We start from the raw sequence: 12,373 nt of genomic DNA on the forward strand, positions 1-12,373 counted from the left end.
CAATGAAGTATTGAATCAGGGATTGTTCGGGCCACCCTTCTATTTGGCCTGCCATCTTGCGGAACTCTCGCACGTACTCCAGGGCAGGCTGCCGGCTTGTTTTATTTTGTGGATATGTTCTGCTGCTTTGAGGCCTATGGATGGGTCCTCAAATCTTTCTCTCAGTCCTAGGAGGAAAAGGTGGGGATCTCCCAGTTCAGGGGCTTGCTCATTATATAGATTGTTCAGCCATTCAGAAGCTTCTCCCTCTAGGTTGGCCGCTATGACATCGACCATGGCACCTTGTTCCTGGTAGAGATATGCCCAGTGATTCAAGTGAGAACGCACTTGGTTCAGAAAAAAAATCAGCTTCTCTGGGTTCCCATCAAAGGTTGCTTTGAAAGGTGGTGCAATTACAGGCTGTTGCTGCTGGCCCCATCCTGGCTGCAGATTTATGCCCAGGGGTTGCACGTTCAGGGGCTGTGGCCAATCTCCCTGCTGTGGTCGGTCTCCCACCAGTTGCTGATCTCCCGGTTTCTGCACCACCCCAAGCTGTTGCAAGGCCTCTATTAGTTGTGGCAAACTCAGTTGCTGCTGATCATCTATCTGTGGGGGATGCCAATCTGCCCATTGCTGCAGAGGCCTCAGTCTGGGATTCCCCCTGTCTTCAGGACTGCAGTCCCTGGTTGGGGAACCCAGGGTCTGATCTAAGAGGGAGGGGCTGTAGGCTTCTCTCTGCAGGAATTGGTTTCTGCTTTTCACATCTGGGGTTTGAAATCTTTCCAGTGGCTCACCCAAAGTTTGAGTAACAGGCCATTCGTTAGCTCCGTACCAATCTGCTTTTGAAGTATTTGCTACCAGCTGGGAGGTCTGCCAGAATTCATCTTCCCACTCTGGGTTATCAGTAGCCGCTGGGTCTTCAAGCAAACTCCCTTTTCTCATGATAGATTTTCTTCCCCTGAATCTTTACCAGCTCCTCTCAAGGTTAGAGGCAGTGGACGGAGTTCAGGACCCCAGGTCGTTTGGAAAGGATTTGAGATCTTGACATGATATTATGGTTCCGGCTAATGAAACACTTCAAAGAACTTCCAGGCATTGATTTTCCTAAAAGTCATTTATTGTTACAAAATGTCGGCACAGGCATAACGAAGGTATGTCAAGATCTAAATTCTCCTCCCCCGAGCAATTAAATTATCAGCATGTTCCCTCCCTAAATTAGCTGTCATATATCACGTTATCCAATTAGTGTGAAGGTCAAAGGTTTCCTTCCTCTCTCTTTCCCTCCACCCTCTTCTGCTCTGCATTAACTCTAAAAATACCAGACAGTTCTGCATATTGTCAAAGCAAAAATATACAGTATTTGCAGCGTTGACACCCATATAGATTCTGGAGGGCTTTTATCTTTGATCATGTGCATTTCTGTAGATATGTAGTGTTCTCTTACATATAGTGTAACTCCCCCTCCTCTTTTTGTAGTTCTGTTTCTTTTGAACAATTTGTATCCATCCACCAGTTTATTCCAGTCATGGGTTTTGTCCCACCAGGTTTCCGTAATGCCAACTATGTCATCCCTGCCCTCGTGTACTATTGCTTCTAGTTCACCCTGTTTGTTCCCCAAGCTTTGGGCATTTGTATGTAAGCATTTAAGGCTTTTATGCCTGTCCGTGGGTATGTTTCCTGCATCTTCTGATTGTTGTTGGAGTTTTTCTTTTTTCTTGTCACTCCAAACCTCATTGTTTGATTTGTTTTCTTGGGATTTATGACTGGTTTTGTGTTCTAGAGATTCTAAAGATTGGTCACTCTTCCCCCTTAAGAATGCCTGGACCAATTACTCCTGTGGGACTGAAATTTGGGGAATTTGTTGTTGCTTTAGTGTAGGGGTGTCAAACTCGCAACATCACATGACGTGTTGCGATGTATCACGAGTTTTTTTTTCCATTGCCAACAATGGGTTGGGTGCAGTTTCATCATGACGCATCTGGCCCATGGGCCAGCAGTTTGACATCCCTGCTTTAGTGGTTGCTTCAGCTGCAATTACATGATGCTAATTTCCAATGTTCCTTGATAGCTTCTCAGAAGCAATGAATAAACCATCAGGGAAGATTGCAAATTGGTTAAGTAAATTTCCCTCACCCATGCAATCTCCTCAGCTCCTTTGTGGGCCATGTGGGCCATTTACCATCCCACAGATCTTTCTGAACATGCATTCCTGTGCATCCTCCCTGACTCAAAAAGTACCCCCATGTACTCCTCCTGATCTGTGCCATACCCCTGTATGTCCCTCTGACCTGTGACTTACCTGCCTGCTGGCCTTGGACCTGCAAATTCCTGCCAGCTTCCCCACTGCTCGTGGCAAACTTGCAGGGAGAGAGGGAAAGTCGGCAGGGAACATCACAAATTGTTTAATCTGTCCCACCCACACATCCTGTCCTAGGCCTTCTGTGCTTATGTCACTCTGACCAGTTGCACACCCCCATATATTCTCCTTGACCTGCATTGCACCCCTGTACACCATCCCTGACCTGCACCCTCATGCATTCAACCTGACCTATGCTGCACCTCTGAATACCTCTGAAATGAGGGGTCCATGGTGCTCTCAAAGCTTGGTTATTTTCTTGCAAAGATTTCATTACCCAAATGAATGGGTAGTGAAACGTCTGCAAGAAAACAACCAAGCTCAGAGAGCACCATGGACCCCTCATTTCAACCCTGAGCTACAAATATGCTCCTTTATGTGAAATTATTACCTAATGGGTTGTGCATTGTCTGTGCTTATGTTTTTTCCAAGCTCAGAAAGACCAACCAAGATGATAAGGGGTCTGGAGTATGATGAAGATTGAGAAACTAGGTATGTGTGGCCTATCAAAGAGAAGGATTAGGGGAGACATGATAACTGCTTCCAACACTTGTGGGGCTCTCGCAGAGAAGAGGGGATTGACTTATACTTTAAAACACCTGAAGGCAGGACAAGAAGTAATGGATGAAAGTTTATTAAAGAGAGATCCAATTTAGAAGTAAGGAGAAATTATTAGTGTGTGCATCACTGAAGGGACAGCTTTTTTGAAGAGATGTAACAGAATAATAGAAAACAGAGTTGGAAAGGACCTTGGAGGCCTTCTAGTCCAACCCCCACACAGGTATGGGATCCCATACCATTCTGAAAAAATGGCTGTCCAATCTCCTCTTAAAAACACCCAGTGATGGAGTATCCACAACTTCTGAAGGCAACTCATTCCACTGGTTAATTGTTCTCACTGTTAAACATTTCTTCTCACTTCTAGGTTGCTTCTCTCCTTGATTATTTTCCATCCATTGCTTCTGGTCCTGCCCTCTGGTGCTTTGGGGAATAGGTTGATCATCTCTTCTTTGTGGCAGCCCCTCAAACACTACCATCATGTCATCCCTAGTCCTTCTCTTCTCTACACTAGACATAACCAGTTCCAGCAACCATTCTTCATGTGTTGTAGCCTCCAGTCCCCTAACCATCTTTGTTGCTCTTTTCTGCAACTCTGCACTCATTCCAGAGTCTCAATATCTTTTTTATATTGTGGCAACCAAAACTGGATGCAGTGTTCTAAGTGTGGTCTTACCAAGGCCTTGTAAAGCGGTACTAACACTTTGTGTGATCGTGATTCTATCCCTCTGTTAATGTAGCCTAGCACTGTGTTGGCCTTTTTGGGCTGCCGCCGCACACTGTAGGTTCATATTTAAGTGATTGTCCTCTAGGACTCCAAGATCCCTCTCACAGTTACTGCTATTGAGCCACGTTTCACCTAATCTGTACCTGTACATTTGGTTTTTCTTGCCTAACTGTAAAATCTTGCTTTTCTCTACACTGAATTTCATGTTATTAGAATTTCATTTTGTTGTTGATAAATTAAGCTGCAGGCTAATGTAGACTTCTTATAGGGGACAGGAGGTTAATCCAACTGAATTTAGTTGGATTTAATTCTCAGCTGACATGAACAGGATTATGGAGTAAATTTGAAAAAAAGTTCCTATCCTATGATAGGGATTTTTTTAGAAATGAGGAATAAACAGGGGTGGTGGCATTAATATATGAATGTTAGCTCTAACCCATGTTGAGATATTTTTAAAAAATACTCTATATTTAAATTCATAAAATAAAATATTTATTAATTGGTTCAAAAGTTGATTTCATAAAAGTCAATTTATGTTAAAACATCTTAAACTTTCTTCAGCCAACCAAGCAGCAGAAGTTAATTAAACAAAGAGTGGTAACTCCTCAATTGATATAAATTTAATGAATCAGGAATAGGATGTGGAATACTTGACATGGCAGTAAGAATGACATAAATAAGGACAAAACAAAAAGAGTCCATTTGTATGACAGCTGAAGCCTTATTCTCTGTCCTAGAAGATAGAGCTGCATGTCAGTTCTTGTATCAAGCATGAGCTGAGGTTAGATGCTTTTCTGGGCTGCCAACAATTCTAAAATGCTATAAGTGAGAACTCCTGCAGATCATCTCCTTTTCATAGAATGCATTCCTGTCTAGTTGCTTCACACTTCACTGCTGGAACCTAAAACATCAATTAAATAAGGAATAAGCATCTAATCAGATAATTTTCATAAGTAATCATAATTTGCATAAATTAATTTTATAAACAATTTTCTTCATGGCTTCCATGCAGGATGCTGCTTTAAGGTGACAGAAGTCAACATCTGGCCTGGAACTGAATCAGAATAAAATTATTCAACATTTTAATTGACATTTTTTGCAGTTACTACTCCCTTATTATCAAAATATCAATTATGAAAATTGCTGCTTATAAATTGTACTCAATTGCCTTCCTTTACCTTTGTCCTCATGACATTATAAGGAGACAATTCAAGCTCCAGTTTATTACATTATTTCTACATCATTACACCTGTGGAATCAGACATATAATCAATCCTGTACAAAGTGGAGTCTCCAATTGAGACAAGGCAAGTCTTGTTATTTGTACCTAGGTTACCTTTGTCTGAATGTATTTATAGCACAGGAGGGATGGAAATGCAAGTGTGAATTTATCACCATGAAGCCAGAGATTTGTGTTTTTTAAACAAATATGTCACATCTGTTCAACTTGGAAAGTCAATGGTGCTGGAGGGCAGCAGTCTCGAGTTCTTCATTCTGCAGAGTCCTCTTGGTTATTTCGCCTTGGAGACGGGGTTGTGTGTGTTCCACAACACACGTTCAGTGAAGAACTTGAGTCTTTAGCCCATATTGAAATGAGATTGAACTCTCCTTCCAGCAGTTTTCTCAGTCTTAAGTAGCCAAGTGTCTTTAGCAGCCCGGCCTATGGCAGATCACGGGAAATCATCTGCTTTAATGAATAGCATGGAACGGTTCTTGGACCTGTTCTGCCTGATGAATCTCCCTGGGCCATTGCTTTCCTGGGGAGGTTACTTGCTGGAAGAGGCACACTGAGAAGGAAAACACAGGATACTACGGTTCATTGAGAAACGTTCTGGTGACATTTCCTCTTACGGGCTACTTACTCCTGACAACCCGTTCTGCCCCCCCCCCAACTTAGTCAGCGTTCTCTTTCACATATTATTAGAAAACATTCTCCATTATTTTACTTATTGCTACTTCATGTTATTAAAAAAAAAACCTCATAAGAAAATGCTACTGAGATGACTTGCTGCAAGTATTGGAAGACGAATCCTAAAATAATTATTTGATTTTTGCTAACATTATGATTGAAGTTAGTGTTATGCAAAACATATGCTAGAAACCCTATGCTATGCCAGAAATGATCGGCATATATACATTATTTCTGAACTCCATACATAAATGTTGCAATAACCCTTTCCCCATCTGCCTTTCTTCCTGTGATTTTTTTTCTATGCTCTTCCTGTATATAAAATCATAGACTTAAAAAATCTAGGAATACGGTAGGAGAGTTCCTTTAGGCAATCAGATTCATAGCTGCTAAGTACAGAAATGCAAATTACATAATCTGTGACAGAATCTCTGTTTTGCAGCTGCCTCTGCCTCTCTGGGTCACTGATTCCACTTTCAAGCTGCCCTTTATTGTCTGGTCCTTTTTTTCCCTAATATTACATTTCCCTCTCATTTACACCTATAACTCTGAGTCCTGCACTCTGGAATGAGAGATGGCAGGCATTAATCTTCTTCTCTATAAAACATCTTTTCTTTTATGAGAAATCTTGTCAAGAATTGGAAGAGGTCCACTCCCAGCCTTCTTTTCCCAAAGCGAACCATACCTAACTCCTTCTAGTTTCCTGATAAACAGCTTTATTCTCCTCTGAACCCGCTCCAGTTTCTCTACATTCTTCTTAAAGTGTGGTACCCAGAATTGCAGGCAGTATTGAGTTGTGGTCATCCAACACACCCATTCAGAATAAAGCAGAGTGGAATTATTACTTGCTATGATTTGGAAAGACATTTGCCGGGGTGGCAGATGGTTCAGTTGCATCATGCTGTTATCTCACATTCAGCTTACAATCAACTAATATTCCAAGTTTTTTTTTTCACAAATAGCGTCACTAAGCCAAGTATCCGCCACCAATTTCTGCATATTTGCCTAACTGTCTCCTAAGTGAAACATTTTTCATTATCTCTACTAAATTTTATTTCTTCCCATTTTCTTCCTCTCTTCAATTTGATGAACACTCTTGAAAGGACATGTCATGAGATCTTTTGGGTAGATGAGAAATGATTTCACACAAAGCACACAAGATTTCCTTTTGCTATTTCCCCCTTTATTGGCTAAATGAGATAAGTGTTTCTTCCAGAAATTCAGGGTTTTTTAAAAAAAATTGAATGACTTTTAAAACAAAAACATATCATAGTGGTGTCTGCTGGATTTTCTTCCACTCTCTCTTGTCTTTCTGACATAACCAGTAAAACAATAAAATGAAGTTGGAAACGTGATTTATTCACCATCATCTTTATTTAGATTTATTAGAGTTGTCCCACTCCAAAAGACTCTAGGGTCTTTCAATATAAAAAATAATTAAAAACATAACAACAAAGTATAACAAAGGATTGCAGCTCAGAGGGAAACAATCATAGTAATGAAAACATAACATGGGCTCCACACACACACTGCCTCCAGGCCTGGGATCAGAGCCGTGTCTTAAGAGTCTTCTGGAACCCTAAGAGAGTGGGTGCCACACACATCCCTGCGGAACTGGGGTCTACTCCAGAGTGCAGGGGCTGCAATGAAGAAGTTGTGCTTCCTCAGATAACCCTATGGAACAAAAGGCTTTATAGTAGTGACCAATGATTTGAACTGAATTGGAAGCTGACTGGCCACCAGTGCAGCTTCTGCAACAGAGAAGACACCTGGGAATAAGGAGAACTGCCTGTTACTGCTCATACTGGTGGACTTTGGACCAATTGTACCTGGTCATAAAGGGCAGCTCCACACAGAGCATATTGCAATAATCCACTAGCGAGTAAGTAACCACATGAAGGGCCTCCCAGTTGAGGAACAGGTGTAACTGGCACACATTGAACCTCTGCAAAGGCTATCCTGGCCACAGCTGCTATCTGATCATTGAGCAGTAGCTATGAGTCCAAAAAGATCCCCAGTTAGATACCCGTCTCAAAGGAGGAAGGGCAACTCCCTCTAAGACAAACAGTAAACACATCCCCGATTTGGAGCCCAAACTACCACAACTACTGAGTCTTGTCAGGATTGAGTTGAAACATGTTCTCCCATCCAGGCCCAAACTGCCTCTAGATGCAGGTTAATACATAGACAGTTTCATCTATGCAGGCCAGGGTAGAGATGACTTCACCCCCCAGTTTCATGTAGTTGTTAAACAATAGGGGTGTATCAAATCCTGAAGCATTCTTAGCCCTACAAGTTAGACTAGACTAAGTAACTAATGCCATATAGGCCAGGACTAGTTTTATTGTAAGAGCTATAGTAGTAGAATCTTGCAAGTCTGATTGTGCTTCCTCAATTGTAAGGACCTGCCTCAGCTAATTCTCCCAAGAAAGCAGAACTCTTGAAACTGGCATTGTTTCAAACAGGAACTTTTATTGAGAGTTAGTGATAGCAGGAGAGCAAAGCAAGATCTAAAGATTTCCCACGTGAATTGCTACATTAAACCTTTTATTCACACAAATTCTACCCTAGAGCCCAACTGTCCAGTTCACATTCAGCCAATCCACAGGTGTGAAGTTGTTCTGGGAATCGGAGCTGATAAGGAGTGGAGATAAGGCAGATGGCCCCTGGCACATTCCTTTCCCCTTTTCACACCCAAAGAGATACATCAAAGTTTAGAAAGAACAAAGTAGATGAAATACATCCATAAGCCCCCCCCCCAGCAGAGCAAGCCTCCCGCTCCCACTAGAATGGAAGAGCCCCGAAAAGAAACATTGAAAGGGATTCTGAAATGCTATCCCCCCCTTAAAAGAAGGAGAACTCTGCCTGGAGAGACAAAAATAATAAAATAGGGAGGAAAAAGAGAATAATAGGTTAATCAGGTTTGTCTGGGTAATGAGCATGAAATCGTTTGAGCAGTTTAGGGGCTCTAACGTGTTTTTTATGAACCCATTCATAAAAGGAGGCTGGGAGATCTTTCCAGGCCACTAGATACTGTGTAGGCCCATGGTGTTTGCATGAATCTAAGATCTCCTTAATTTCAAAGTGTTCTTCACCCTCTCCCATGATGGGTAGAGGTGCAGGAGGATCTGCTGGCCTTAAAAGCAAGGTTGTTTCAGGTTTTAACAGTCTGCAGTGGGTGGATTTGCCTTAAGGGTTTTGGGAGTTCCAGTTCCACTGTGACAGGGTTTATTATGTGTCTTATTGGGAATGGACCCACAAATTTGGGCCCCAGTTTCTTTCATGGCTGCAATGACTGAAGGAACCTAGTAGACAGGTATACCAGGTCCCCTACTTTGAACTGTTTAGGTTCCACTCTATTCTTATCTACCTGAGCCTTATAAGTGTTCTGGCTTCATTTAAGGCTTTTCTGACTACTGGCCAAGTGTTTTGCAATTGTTTAATCCATTCCTTAAGGGAAGGGATGGTGGGCTCTCTATTTGGCAATTTGGGCATGGGGTTAAAAACTTGACGTTGAACTGCTCTCAATATACCTATAAGTTAAGAAGGCTACAGTTTCTCGACTTCCTTGGAAGTCAAGAATCAAACTTAGTTTAATGAGTAAGACTGTGCCTCAGGCACAGTCAGACTCTAACTCCAAGCAAATTTGAGCACCTTTATCCACTAGGCAGCATAAATATGCCTCATCACATCCCTGTTGAGGGTCCTATATGCCCACCTCCCAAAAAGAAGGAATTTTGGTTGTTGTTATTGCTCAGTCACTAAGTCGTGTCTGACTCTTTGCAACTCCATGGACCATAGCACAACAGGAGCCGTTGTCCTCCACTGTCCCTTGGAATTTGCCCAAATTCAAGTTCATTGCATCAGTAACACTAACCATCTCCTCCTCTGCTGTCCCCTTCTCCTTTTGCATCTTTCCCAGTGTCAGGGTCTTTTCCAATGAGTCTGTCATGGTTCCGACAGATGAAACTCTTCAAAGAACTTCGAGGCATTGTTTACCTTAAAGAATCTTTATTCAAGTTGCATAGCATCAGTACGTACATAGTCGAAGCCAAAAACTGGATTCCCCTCCCCTTAGCACATAGTATCAAACACAATTCCCTCCTCTAATTAACAGTCATAAATCACATTCTCCAATTAGTTTGAAATGCAGGCTTTCCCTCCTGTTCTCCAACTCGCCAATTCTTATCATCTCTTATTTCAAGCTCTGAATTCACACACTAGTACAATGTTGTTATGTCTAACTAACTCCCATCACAATCCTTCTTCTCCCCCAGCATCATCTAATTCTAAAAGTAAAGCATAAGAAATAAAAAGGCTGCATCTTCATATGTTGTCAAAGCAAGAACATTCAATGTTAGCAGCGTTGACATCCGGCCCCCCTTACAAAAAGGACAGATCCTGTAGCGTAAACAAAAGCATATGTTTGGGACTGTCTCTCGCTTTGTTAGGGTGTTTCTTATAGTACCTTTTGATGAGTCTGTCAGCTTTCACATCTCTAGATTTCACCCAAGTGACTTCAGATAGCGAGTATCCTTTCCATTGTACTAGGTACTGCAATTTCCCTTTAAAAATTCTAGAATCAAGAATACGCTTTACTTCATAGTGAGTTTGACCGGCCACTACAAGGGGTCCTGGTGCCTTTTTTGTTGTAATATATGCTCCAAATGGCGCTCAAGTATCCTTTTTTAAAAATTTATACAATAGGCTAAGAGATATGGAGGGAGATGGTCTCTGTATAATTGGAGATTTCAATGCGATTGCTGATAAAATCAAGGACCATAAAGGCACAGAGGTAATGAAAGGATATATAAAAAATATTACCAAAAATTTTCTTTGAGATGTGTAGGGATCTTAGCTTACAGGATGTTTGGAGAGAGAAGAATCGTGAAAAGGGGGAATATACGTATTATTCCAGCAGACACAAATCATGGACCAGAATAGATATGCTGTGGTGTACTAAAGAATTAATTTCAGAAATACATAAAATAGATATAGAGCCCAGTCTCTGGGCTGACCATAATCCAATAAGCTTATGTTTGAAAGGTCAAAGATATAGGTCAAGATGGACTTTTCAAAGAGGTATTCTTAAAGAAAAAGAATTCAGAGAAAGTTACCTCTTTCTTTACATAGAAAAGAAAGTTCACTTACTATTGCTCCTATGTAGAGACGTCTTAGAAACCCTATACCGATTTCGTATAAACTCCCCCCAATAATAGAGTATATACCGATTCTCTTTATTTCTCTTTGTCGTTATATTCTATTCCGAACTTCGTTTGATATTCGTCCGCCTTTATGATGAGGTCTCTCTGGCCGGAAATAAAGGATTGAAAATAAAAATGGATTTAATTAAACATAAACTCAATTTAGAGGAATCAGAAAAATATGCACAAAAACTACAGGCAGCTAACCAAAAAAATTTTGAGCATGCAAATAAATCGGGACGATGGCTAGCATATAAATTAAGAAAACAGAAAGAGAAATCATGGATTACTAATCTGATAGATGAAAATGGAGAAATCCAGGGGGAGGAGAATCTAAAAAGGGGTATTGCTCAGAGGTTTTATGAAAATTTATATAGGAGTAAGGAGGGAAGAAATACGGAACAGATAACAGAATATTTGGTAAAGGCAGAGCTGCCAAAAATACCGGAGGAAATGAAATCTATGTTAAATGAGGAGATAAATATGTCTGAATTAATTAGGGCTATAAATAGACAAAAAATTAATAAGGCGACAGGTCCAGATGGAATACCTGCTGAATTATATAAAGACTTACAGAGTGTTTTTAACCAATATTTATTAGAAGTCTTCAATGCGGTATTGACTCAAGCTAAAATACCTAAGTCCTGGTCAGAGGCAAATATAACACTGATTCCCAAAACAGATACAGAAAAAACATGGATACAAAATTATAGACCAATATCGTTATTAAATTCTGATTATAAAATTTTTGCATCAATAATGGCGGAGAGATTTAAAAAATACTTACTAGATTTTATACACCTGGATCAAAATGGCTTTTTACCAAATAGACAGATCAAATATAACATGAGAACAATTTTAGATATTCTAGAATTTTATGAAGCACATAATGACCAACAAATGGCACTTCTGTTTTTGGATGCTCAGAAGGCCTTCGACAATGTTAATTGGCAATTCATGATACAACAATTAAAATTAATGGATGTTGGAGGAAATTTTTTAAATGTTATAAATTCAATATACTCTAAACAATATGCGCAGATTATAATAAATGGGTAGCCACTGACAGATTTAATATACAGAAAGGTACTAGACAGGGATGCCCTCTTTCGCCATTAATGTTTATTTATACACTAGAAATTCTTACTAGAGCGGTAAGGCAAGAAGGACAGATCAGAGGACTTAAAATTAAGAAAGAAACATATAAACTTCAGGCTTACGCAGACGATCTAGTTTTTATTTTAGAAGACCCTGAATATTCTGGGCAGAGATTATTTGAAATTCTAGAAATTTATGGAGATTATGCTGGTTTAAAAATAAACAGAAATAAAACAAAGATTATTGTTAAAAATATGACCGATTTCCAAAAAAGGTCTCTCGAAGTTAAATTAGGTATACAAGTGATCCTTAAATTTAAATATTTAGGGATTGTCATTTCTGTGCGCTGTTCATCAATTAAAGAGGATAATTATGTTAAATTAATGCAAAAAATTAAAGTGGATTTAGAACGTTGGAAACATTTACACCTTTCATTACTTGGGAGAATTGCTGCTGTAAAAATGAATATCCTGCCCAAATTAATATTTTTATTCCAGAATATTCCAATTTTTCTAAATAAGAACTTTTTTAAGGAATTAAAT

The sequence above is a fragment of the Protobothrops mucrosquamatus genome, unplaced genomic scaffold, assembly GCF_001527695.2.
Source record: "Protobothrops mucrosquamatus isolate PMUCROS unplaced genomic scaffold, P.Mucros_1.0 scaffold108, whole genome shotgun sequence".
Taxonomy (NCBI): Eukaryota; Metazoa; Chordata; class Lepidosauria; order Squamata; family Viperidae; genus Protobothrops; species Protobothrops mucrosquamatus.